This window comes from Cannabis sativa, chromosome X, assembly GCF_029168945.1.
Source record: "Cannabis sativa cultivar Pink pepper isolate KNU-18-1 chromosome X, ASM2916894v1, whole genome shotgun sequence".
Classification (NCBI taxonomy): domain Eukaryota; kingdom Viridiplantae; phylum Streptophyta; class Magnoliopsida; order Rosales; family Cannabaceae; genus Cannabis; species Cannabis sativa.
In genome coordinates, this window is record NC_083610.1 from 68,255,803 (window position 1) to 68,267,443 (window position 11,641).

The 11,641-nt window shown below is 31.7% G+C and overlaps 1 pseudogene; it reads left to right on the plus strand.

Annotated features, from left to right (window-relative positions):
• The first annotated feature begins 8,869 nt into the window (after positions 1-8,869).
• LOC115702552 (late embryogenesis abundant protein D-34-like) lies at positions 8,870-10,276 on the plus strand (annotated as a pseudogene).
• Positions 10,277-11,641: the final 1,365 nt, after the last annotated feature.

Consider the following 11,641-nt stretch of genomic DNA (forward strand, 5'->3'; position numbering starts at 1 on the left):
TGACGCGACTAAGAAGTATATCAATGCACGGATGGAACCCCATCAAAATGTGCGTGATCATGTTCTTCTCATGGCAAGTTATTTCCAAGAAGCCCAGGATCATGGTGCTGAAATGGATCACACTACTCAAGTAAGTCTTATCTTGAATAGTCTGACTCCAGCATTTCTGCCCTATACATCAAATTATGTCATGAATAAGAACGACATAGACTTTCATGAGTTAGTCAATGACCTTCAGACTTATGAAAATTTGATTGGAGGACCCAAGAAGAAAGGGAGTAAGCCTCAAAATTCTAGGAATGGTAATGGAACAATCAAACCTGAAGCACATGTTGCATCTGCTTCTAAACCCAAATCGAAGAAGAAGTGGAAAAACACCAAAAAGCGTGCAAAAGCCATGAAAAACAAAAAGGTTGCTGCTTCTTGTGATGCTACACTCAAAGGAAAGTGTTTCTACTGCAATGAGAAAGGTCATTGGAAACCCCAGTGTCCTAAACTTCTTGCAAAGAAACAAGGTATTTCTTTTTATAAACTTTAAGAGTTTTAGTGAATTATTATCCAATTGGATTTATGATTCTGGACTAACTTTGTTTATTTGTTTCTTCTTCTTATAGGCCAAGCTACTTGAACTCAGATGTTATCTTCATGAGTTGGATCGGAAAGCTGGACCAAGGGTGAAGTCGTCCAAGATGAAGATGAAGCTCTTCTATCTAATTTTGAATTAATTATTTTAGTTTAAAGACAATTTGGATTTCGAATATTAGTTAGGGATATTTATCCCTATTTTCTCATATTGTTGCAATATTTTTTTATCATTAATAAAGTTTATTTTATTTTCTATTCAAACCAATTGCAATTTATGAGATTGAGCTTCATTTACTTTATCTTAAATAACAATTACCACATTATATTTATATGTTTGTATGTGTAAGTGTTTTTATTATTGATGCAAATTCTATAATATTTACAACTTTTCATAGAGTTATATTAAATAAACACTAGAAATTAATTCTATGTTTATTAATAATTGTTAATTCTAATACAATTATTAAGAATTTGTTTAATAAAAGGATCTTTTGATCTGATAGGGGTGGAGAGAAGTTAAGAAAACTATGCAGTTCAACGATCTTTTATATCTAATGAACTCTGGATAGTATTCAACTCCACATTAACTCTATTACACTTAGAGAATCATGATCTTTACAACCTTTTAGGAATGGATCATAATCTCTATATACTTAGGGGTGGAGTCTATTCCACAATACCCTATGTAACACATATTTTCTTTACACATGGAAGTAATATAATGACTTAGCTATTCTCAATATAAATTCTTGATCTTGATTGTATGTTCCAATTTAGTTTTACTGTTGTAGTAAAAATTTGATACCTATAAAAGTTTATTGATAAAGTTTCACACTACCTTAATTGAATGGGAGAATTTTAAAATTCTATACCCATTTTCATTAGGTTGACACTTGTGATAGGAACTTAAGAACACTACTGAAAAGCAAATCTAACCATTCACATGGATAGATATAACTTATCAGAATTATGAGAATAAGATAAAAGAACTCTAGTTCAGTCTATTCGAATGACTTGAACTAAGAATTCTTAATCCTCATAAAATTTTATGGTATCTTAATTTTGATTACTTAATCTCTAGTAAGTATTTTTCACTTCAAATACTAGTCTACTATGTTGATGACTTAGTCTTAACTTAAAGTTTCAGACTAATACAAAAGTCACAACTAGATAACTCTCCAAACAATAAAGAGGTTAAAAGTATTATTTAACCAGACATCTGCTATTGAGTGGGAGCTATCTGAGATGTAATCAAATAAGGAACATTAGAAGATATTCAAGAAAGATTTATGAAAGTGATCTATATGTTAGATATTAAGGAACTGTATATCAGTCATCCTTGTATCTCACCAACTCATTCGAAATTATGAGATGGTGCTTACTTTGGGGGTGGAGGAATTATTCTATAATAATTCAAGCTCTACTAGAGAAGAATTATAACTTTGTAAATTCGAAATTACCAGAAAGTTATTTTACTGAAGAAAAGACTACGCTGTATTATCTCAATTTCATATTTTAAAATATGAGAGATATGTCTTCTGTTTATTCAGATGTACTTTAAAACAGTAAGGATTTCAGTATCCCTTGATGAGTAAAGCATATAGTAAAGGATGTTTCATAAATGTATTTATGAACTAGTTTCCAGAAGTTTGGGTGAATTCAAATATACTACACTTGATCTGAAGATCAAGACATCAGATTGACTTATTTACACACTCTGTTTTATGTTAGTGCAAGTGGGAGTTTGTTGAGTTTTATGCCCTAAATAAAACTCTCTACAATCTGATTAGTAATCAATATAAGAAATTTGAAGTGATTAATGTTTGCATGAATTTTACATGCTAACGGTTTAATATGTTTATTACATTTACACACAAAATCAGTTAAATCCAGGTCATATGTTTATTCACAATTACAGTATCGTCAACACAGTGGAATGTGATTGTGATCATATGAATCAAAAGACTAAGTCCCTGTTTCGTCAGTGTTTTGGATTTACACTTATGTGATAATCAGCGATGATGTGTACTTACACTTGGAGTAAGTGTTAATTTCTTTCCAGGACATTAGTAAAGTATACTAGTTTCGAATGTATGGAGTATACATTGGACTGGATCGATATTGTAACTTAGTTAAGATATTACAAACTTACCGTTATATCTTTCCAAGTCAATATCAGTAGTTGATCTTAAGATTAAAAGAATCTAAATCCTGATTTGCTTAGGGTCAACTCAGGAGTACTATTCATGTTCTTTGATTTATTAGTTAAGCCTACTTTTGGGTCAGGGTGATACGTATATTTTGGGAACATGATAGTATGATTGAGTGGGAGTGCTAAACATAAATATGGAATCTATAGTTTCTACTGGTGTATAGAAGTCAAGTGATGATTCCCTTCGAGCTTAGCAAATAGAAGTAAATGGATGAGCTCTTGTTTAAGTGACTAATTCTTAGATCACTAAACATCATTTACAGGTAGCTAAGTGTTTTAAGGGGCAAAATACATTGAGGGGTGAGAACGGTAAAATTATCCCATCTCGATGTAAATCATCTATATAGAGGATCTTTAATCACAATAAGATTATAACAATGGTTAAATGAGATAGCATATCTATATCGTGGAACATATAATATGCTCTATATAAGTCTGAGAGTGCAATTCTAAGTTCTAAGAGTGGATTCAACGAAGAATTAATAAGTAGGAATTTACTTAGTAAATTCGGTTCACTTATTGGAAGCTCAGCATATAGATCCATGGTCCCCATTCTAGTTGAGAACATACTGCTTGTAAGACTCAATAATTGATTTGTGATTAATCAATTATAATTCTAAAGTTAGACTATGTCTAATTTATGAATTTTCACTAAGCAGGGTCGAAATTGTAAAGAAAATAGATTCTAGGTTTATTTATTTATTAATAGACTTTATATGTCTAATTAATAATTAAATTAAATGATAATATTATTTAATAATCTATTTTAGTTATTAAATAATTAGTTTTGGCATTTAAATGGTTAGAATTGGAAAATTGGCGTTTTTGAGAAAATAGAAATAAAATTTGTGAAAATTGCAAAATCAAGTGGGGCCCATTATACACACCATGGCCGGCCACTTATTTAGGTTTTTTAAATTGATATTTTCATTATTTTAATGCCAAATAATTCCTAACTTAAACCTAGTAGTTGCCTATAAATAGAAAGTGATTGCTCAGTCAAATAACAAGTTTACAACACTACTTTTTAGAAAAATAATTTTTCAGAAAAACTGAGCCTTCCTTTTCTATTCTTTGGCCGAACCTCGCTCTCTCTTTTCTTCTTCTAAATTTCGAACCTTAGTGATAGAGTAAGTGCCCACACACAACAAGTGGTAACTCAATCATAGATTGGAAGACTGTGAAGGATCACACACAAAGAGAAGGACATTCAGGCTCAGATCTTGATAATACTCTGCGACAGAAAGGATACAGGGGTTAGAGATCTGAGTGGAAGGAGACATTAATTTCGCTGCATCAATGTAAGGTTTTCTTAACTTTATATGTGTTTATTTATCGTTTTAGAAAGTTCATATTTAGGGTGTTAAACAACATACTTGTGAGTAGATCTAAGATCCTTGTAAAATAAATTTCCAACAAAAACTCCATTCCAGCAGCTCGAAAAATGCATAAAAACTCACTCAAACACACCCCAATCATGCATATATCTCAAAATCATTTCCCACATAATATAACTATCATAACAGAGAGCTAATACACACATTTAAAGCTCAAAATCAAAGCTCACATGCATCAAAATTTAGATTTAAACAATATATAATATAGGCTCCAAACTTGAGCAAAATCATCATATCTTCATACTCAAGAATCCAAATATCAAACCATATATTTCAGCTCAAATTCAACAATAAAATTCAGAGCATAACAACAAGTTCCACACATGAAAATACCCTAAAATCTTATCTTAAACAACCAAGAACATACTTCTCAACTTAGCAACACAATCATGTTATAATCATTAAGATTGTGTCAATTCCCACATACATGCAATCAAGCAAAAACATGATCAAAATTTTATTCCTTAACTTTATTCAGCAACAATTTTAAATAAAAAAATCAGTAAAAAGAGCTACCTCAAATCCTTTCCAAACTCTAGCACAAAAGCCACCAAATCCAAGCTTATTCTCAAAGGAGTTTTCCAAGTTTTGAGATTGAAAAGATGAGACAAAGAAAGGGGAAGTCGGTCAAGAGGGATGAGAAATAAATTGAAAAATTCATTTTCTTTATTTAAAATTTCCTTTTTGTTCAAGACAATGCAAAGGGTCAAAATGACCATAATGCCCCTAGGGCCATATTCACACATAAGCATCAAGTTAGGGTAAAAATGTCATTATCACATAACACACCATTCAATAGATTTAGATTAATCACATGTTAATAAAATGCCAATAAATAATCCTAAAATTGTATTTCGACCCTGAACTCGGTTCGGTCCGAAATACCCGGTTGTGACTATACTGCGTCGACTTGTCAGAACACACATGAAAAAAGGACAAGACAAGTATAATATATAATAATACAGTCCATAAGCACGTAATTAAATTAAATTCACAAATTTACCCTTCTCAGGTAAAAATTACTAAAATGCCTTGCTCACCAACGGGGTCTTAACATATCATATATCAAATTAATTCACTTATAATAAATTATATAATAATATAATTCCTCAATATTACACAATTAATAGTTAGGGTTTGCTAATTCATTTTTTTTTTATCTTAGGTATTACATTACATCACATACATTCACAATAAAATATCATCCATTCACAATATGTTACATATATATATATATAAAAAAAAAAAATCACACATCATTTATAATAGAACTGCTCTGGTTCCAATTGTTAGTTTTATGGTACTAAATTTGGTACGCAATGGTAAAATATTTTTGATTATCATTGTATCATATGTCGAAGATCACCATATATATATATATATATTAAATTGAAAGTAAATAGATAAAAAGAATATTTACCTCTTGATGTTTATTAGAGTATCCTTGATTCTTTTCGCAAGTTGTATCCTTAGAACGATAATGACAAAATTACACCTTGATCTTTCAGACTTTTCACTACATACAAGGAGTAATGCGGGCTAGTATGATAATCGTATGAAGTTCTTGATTAAATCTCAACACATGAGCAAAAATTATTCTTTAGTGATAGAGAAAAAAAAAAGTTTACTGGTAAAATCTTTTTAGGCTTTCATAAAAGTTACGTGAAAAGTTCTATTTCAAAAACTTTTTCAAAACTTTGTTATACAATATATTTAAATAAACTCAATAAAGATTTTATTTAATTAATTATTTAAATTCAAATCTATTAATTAAATTATATTTAATTATTTGAATAAATAATATAACCAAATTCGATTATAGATATTTATATCTTATAACCGAATGAGAGAATCTCCTAACCACTTGAGAGAATATCTCAACTACTTTTTAAATTCACATATTTATCTTATTGAATTAATTAACTCAAAAAGACAAAACTAATAAAGACCCTACTATGTGGGGCGCATGCACTGTGTCTGAACACAGTGCATGTAGCGCCTCCCTCTGTCTAAATTAACACAAGGAATGTGGCTTTTCTCTTGACAAATTTTGTTTTTTTTCCCTATTTAATTAATTTGAAAAATAAATTATTTATTACAAAATAAATAATTACAATTTTGATAATTCAAAATAGATTATTCTGAATTTCCATATACAACTTTTATTGCACCCGTTGACAGTATTTCAAGGTGGCGATCTGGAGACCATGGATATCCATTGGTTTTGACGGTGATGAAAAATCAGAAGTTAAGTCTAGGGGTGGTGCTTCTGGGTTCTCTCACACACGAATTCAGAGAAGAAGATGAAGTCACTGATCCATATGGTGATTCATTCACCAGATGTCGATCGTCGTCCTGTTCTCTCTAAAAAATTGAGCTCAAGATGAAATTTGGGCAAAAGTGGTAAATGAGCAATTTTCACCTTACTTATATGTAAAAGTGGCGATATGCGTGAGCTCAAATCAATGACCATGATTATGTCTAAGAAAACACAAGATATATCCAACAGTTCGAGAAAGTTGTCGGTCATGCATTTAATGCGATGCTTGAAACCAAGATATCTAAATGATGATATATTTTCCTCAAGACTCATGCTGACCTAATAACCAACCATCATTTCGCAAAGCCATGTTGCACACGCTCCATTTGGGAAAGTAATCTCCACGAGACAAAGACATAATGCCATATGTTTCTTCATTTCAAAAAATAAGAAGTTGTCAACCACAAATAGTTTTGTTTGGAATTCAAAAAGGTTCCTCATTTTCGCCTCCAAATGTCCTCACATCATCTGGGAGGAAGTATGCAAGATTGTATAACCCCTAGAGTTCTGAAAACTTGGAGATAAATGTTATCCATGTTTTTGAAATTGGACATTGTAATTTGAAAAGCGGTACAGCTCAATTACTTCAAGCCCAAAAGTAAGCCCAAACAAGATAATGGACTAGGTCCATTAGCGAAGTCATGTCTTCTAGATGTTGGACAAATGACTCGTTCAGGCGAGATAGCCCTCCAGCACAACGTGTATCCAAATGACCTCTGTCAGAGCGTTTGAAGAAGTAATCAGCCAGCATCCAGACATCCAGCTCATTATCATACTCATTAATCACCCCATCTCGCGATATTATAACTTAATTCGCATGATCTCGTTCGAGGATCATATCTTCCCAATATGAAAAAATAATGATGGACGACCAAGCATTAAAGCCTCACGGGTTGGGCCTCGCCAAATCGGCCCAAATGTCATTATAATATTTATATTTACCCCATTAGGGACAAGAATTCTAGCACTATAAATGTAGGAAAACACATTCATGCAAATAGTTAGAAGCTCAATCTTTGAGTGCTCAGATAAATTCTAGGGTTGTGTAAATCATAAAGTTTTTCCAGTCATATCGTAATAATATTAATTCGTGGATTAAGACTTGTTAACGCCCTAACTACTTAAAAAAATTAGTTTCATTCTTTGTTTATAATTTTTTTTCTTTTAAGTTTTATTATATTTTATTAGTTTCTAAAAATTTTAGTAAATAATTAATAATTATATTATTAGTTTGTTTTTCAATTTTTTAAGCACTCTTAGTCTATTCGTAGTTCAAATGGATGAATTTTTTTATATTATATTTTTTAACGTATTTTGCTATAACTATGTATCAATTAAATTTGTAATTCAATGGGAACATCTTCTAATTAGATATACAACTTTAATTAGAAATAAAAAATCGAAATAAATAATCAATCGTCTAATTTTTAGATTGTTTGACCAAAAAAAATTAAAATAAAAGGAAAATTTGATATTATAGGCTTAAAATTAATTTATCCACTAAAAATATGCTAGCATATTTTGCATCATGCAAAATATACTTACACCATTTTTCTCATTCAATTTTACCCCTAAACAAATAAAAACCAAACATCCATCTCTCTCTCTAGGATACTTACACCACACACACGCACACACTCTACCAGTCGGACGACCCATCACCGGAGCTAGTGTTGTTTGACCACCTTATATTTCAAAAAAACTTCTCTCGTTTTTTGCGTTTTTTTCTTCTAGTTTACCAGTTTTTTGCGATATTTAACGATGTATTTGCAATGATATAACAAATCTGGGGCCATGGATGGAGTTTAGTAATGATTAGCGATATTTAGCGATGTTTAGCGATGTTTTGCGATGTGTTTCGCAATGTTGTGAATTGGAGACATTTAAAGATGTTTTCATGATTTTGTGATGTTTCGCGACATCGTCAAAAATTAGAAAAAAAAAATTTTTAAAAACAAATATTATTGTGAATTGGAGACGTTTAGAGATGTTTCAAAATATTTTAGTGTATTTATTTAAAGGTGGTATATTAAAAGAATAATCTAAATTTTCAAGTATATTTTAACAAATTAAATAATCTTTTAAAAACGGCTTTATAAGTGATGTCACAACATTCATTTTGAATGTACATTCATATATACAAACGTACCTGGACTATATTTTTGTTGTTCCATAATTTGACGACATCTGTAATTACAAATGTCCTTAATCTTATCTTATCGTATGAATAAACACAACCTTAACTCAGGACTTTGTACTTTGTAACCAAACTTGTTCTCCTTCTTCATTTGCCACGTATTCACTCATGACAAGTGTCAAAACCTGAATCAACTATATATACAATCTTAGTTCAGAATTGAAAATACAAAACCAAAATCAATCCTTAAAGAAGAATAACTAAAATGAGTGAGGAAATGCAAATCGACCAAGAACCCATCAAAGAAAATCAAGTGGGAGAGAAACCTATTACTTCTCAGGAGGCTTCACCTGAGTCGACCGTATTGGGCCTGGCCCAGAAGAACGGTGAAGCCTCGACGGCCCAAAAGAAAACTAATCACTATGTTTGTATGTTTGGTCACTCAACGATCACAACCTCAGATGATGATCAACTGAGTGATCAGTCTGCAATAACGATAGGAGAAGCTCTAGAAACAACGGCGAAGGTTATTGGGCTCAAGACGCTGAGAAAGAGCGACGCGGCGGCGATTCAAGCTGCGGAGGCTAGAGCTACGGGCAGTAGTAGTGTAGTACTGATACCATTAAACCAGGTGGCCTCGCTGAGATGGCCAAATCAATGGAGAATTTCAGTAGTGGTCTTGATGTGGACGACAAATACAAGTATAAGCTCAGAGATGTTCTCACTGTACGTATCCTTCATTATATATATTTTATGTATACATACATTAACAGCAGTGGCGTACTCACAATTTTAATTAGTCGAAGGGGGCGAGTTTTGGCTGCTAAACTCTTTTACTCAGCTTAAATTTTAGCTATAAAATCTTCTAAACTATAGTATATGTTTATATTTTTTTTAATATATTAATATATTTATATCAGTACACATAATATTTTAAAATAAAATTTAAATAATAATATTAATATATTAATATAAACATGCAACATGCGTATACATATAAACAGTTTAGGTTAATAGTTAATCTTCAAAAATAGAAGATATTTTAAATTTATTAACAGTTTAATGCTATAAAAGATTTAATTACCTCTAAAATTTAAATTTTAAGTCCAAATGAAATAATAAGGAACTAAAAACAAGTTTTATCGATAAGAATTCAAATCCAAAAATTAAAAATGCCATTATAAATATAGGTTAGTTTGTAACTAATAACTAACTAAAATTTATACTTTATATACATTCTTATATATATAATATAAATTAATAATATGTACGTAGGGCGCTATTGGGAATATGGTGGCCGATAAGGTGGCGACACGGGAGGACGCTGAAGCGATAGCAAATGCGGAGATGAGAAATGATCCGAATATGATGATAGAGCCCGGCGGAGTAGCGGCGGCTGTGAAGGCAGCTGCCGCCATCAACGAGAAAAAGAGTACTGCTCACATGTGATATCACTTTTTGCGCCGGACTACTTCCTGCCCTTTTTCCTTTACCTAGCTACCATCGTTGTCTTTCTTTTTTTTTTTTTGTGGAAATTATGTCTTTAAGTTTTTTTTATGTAAAATAAATAATGTAAAAAATTATAAAAAAAAGAGTGAAATATATAAAATATATTATAGGTATTATATGTAGGAAACATCCGCATTGTAATATAAAATAAATATAATTTTAGTTTTTGTATTTCGTTTGTTAAATAATAATTTAGGTCATGTTTTGTAAATTTAGACTATGTTTTTTATGATTTTGCAAAATTATTTTAGGCTAATTATAACTTTTATCCTTTTTCGTATGTACTAAGTCATATTTTATGGATTTTTTAAGCCGTTAAAATTTTTTCTTGAATTAAAATTGTTAGATTTAATAAATTGTCTAATTCTATTCAATTTTAAAATAAAAACGGTCAGAATCCCAGATTAATACCGGCGGGTCCCACCGGTATTAATCTGCCGGTAATACTAAATTCAAAAGGTTGGGCGGTAAAAATCCCGCCCACTTTTTTCGAGGCGGGATTCCGCCGGTATTAATCCAAACCCGCCGGTAATAATAAATTTAAAATAATTTTTTTTATTTATTTAATATAATATTTATTATATAGTTATTACCGGCGGATGGCTATTTCCGCCGGTAATACCCCCATTAATACCGGCGGGTGAGTTCCGCCGACAATAAAACCGCCGGTAATAGAGTTATTTGTTGTAGTGTTTATTAATGTGGCGATTGTTTATATATACTATTTCTAGAACTTTAATATTTCTTTTAAATTTTTATTCACGTTAGATTCTTCGTCTGTAAAATTAGATAAAATCTCTATATTTTAAGGAAAATTTATAATGGCCTGAAAAGTTTTTGTTTTTTTTTTTGACGCGATAATAGCCTGAAAAGTTAAAACACCATGTACATGTCAAAGTAAGACAAAAAAAACCTAATTATAATTTATAACTTTTTTTAAGGATCGTGGTCCAATTTTTAATGCACCATTCGATACTGTCCGAACAGTTTCCCTCATTGCCCAAGGACTCCCATACGTCCATGGACCAATCCTCAAGGCGCCATGCCTCCACGCATGTTGGCAGGCCCTTAAGACAAGCCACCAAGCTAGTTGCATACATTAGACCTCTGTCCCTTTCTAGCATGGTGCATCCGTCCCATGCGCGTATGCAAACTAGCCCACGAATGACTACCCGTGTCATCTCGTGTTGAGACTCATGGCCAAGGCGCACACTACAAGAAAGCCTAGTTAAACCGGCGCAATTGGTCAATTGCGCCGGCAAAAGTTATCAGCATAAATGAAATGCTGAACTTCATATTGGATCAGCAATAACTTTTACCGGCGCAAATGACATGCGCCGGAAAAAGATCAGCAATGAAACGCCAAATGACGCGAACACATGTCCACTTCTGTAAGGCTTTTGCCGGCGCAAAATTGCGCCGGTAAAAGTTAGCAAATTTTGGTGGGAATCTTGACTGCCCACGTGAAATTTTGGAGGAAA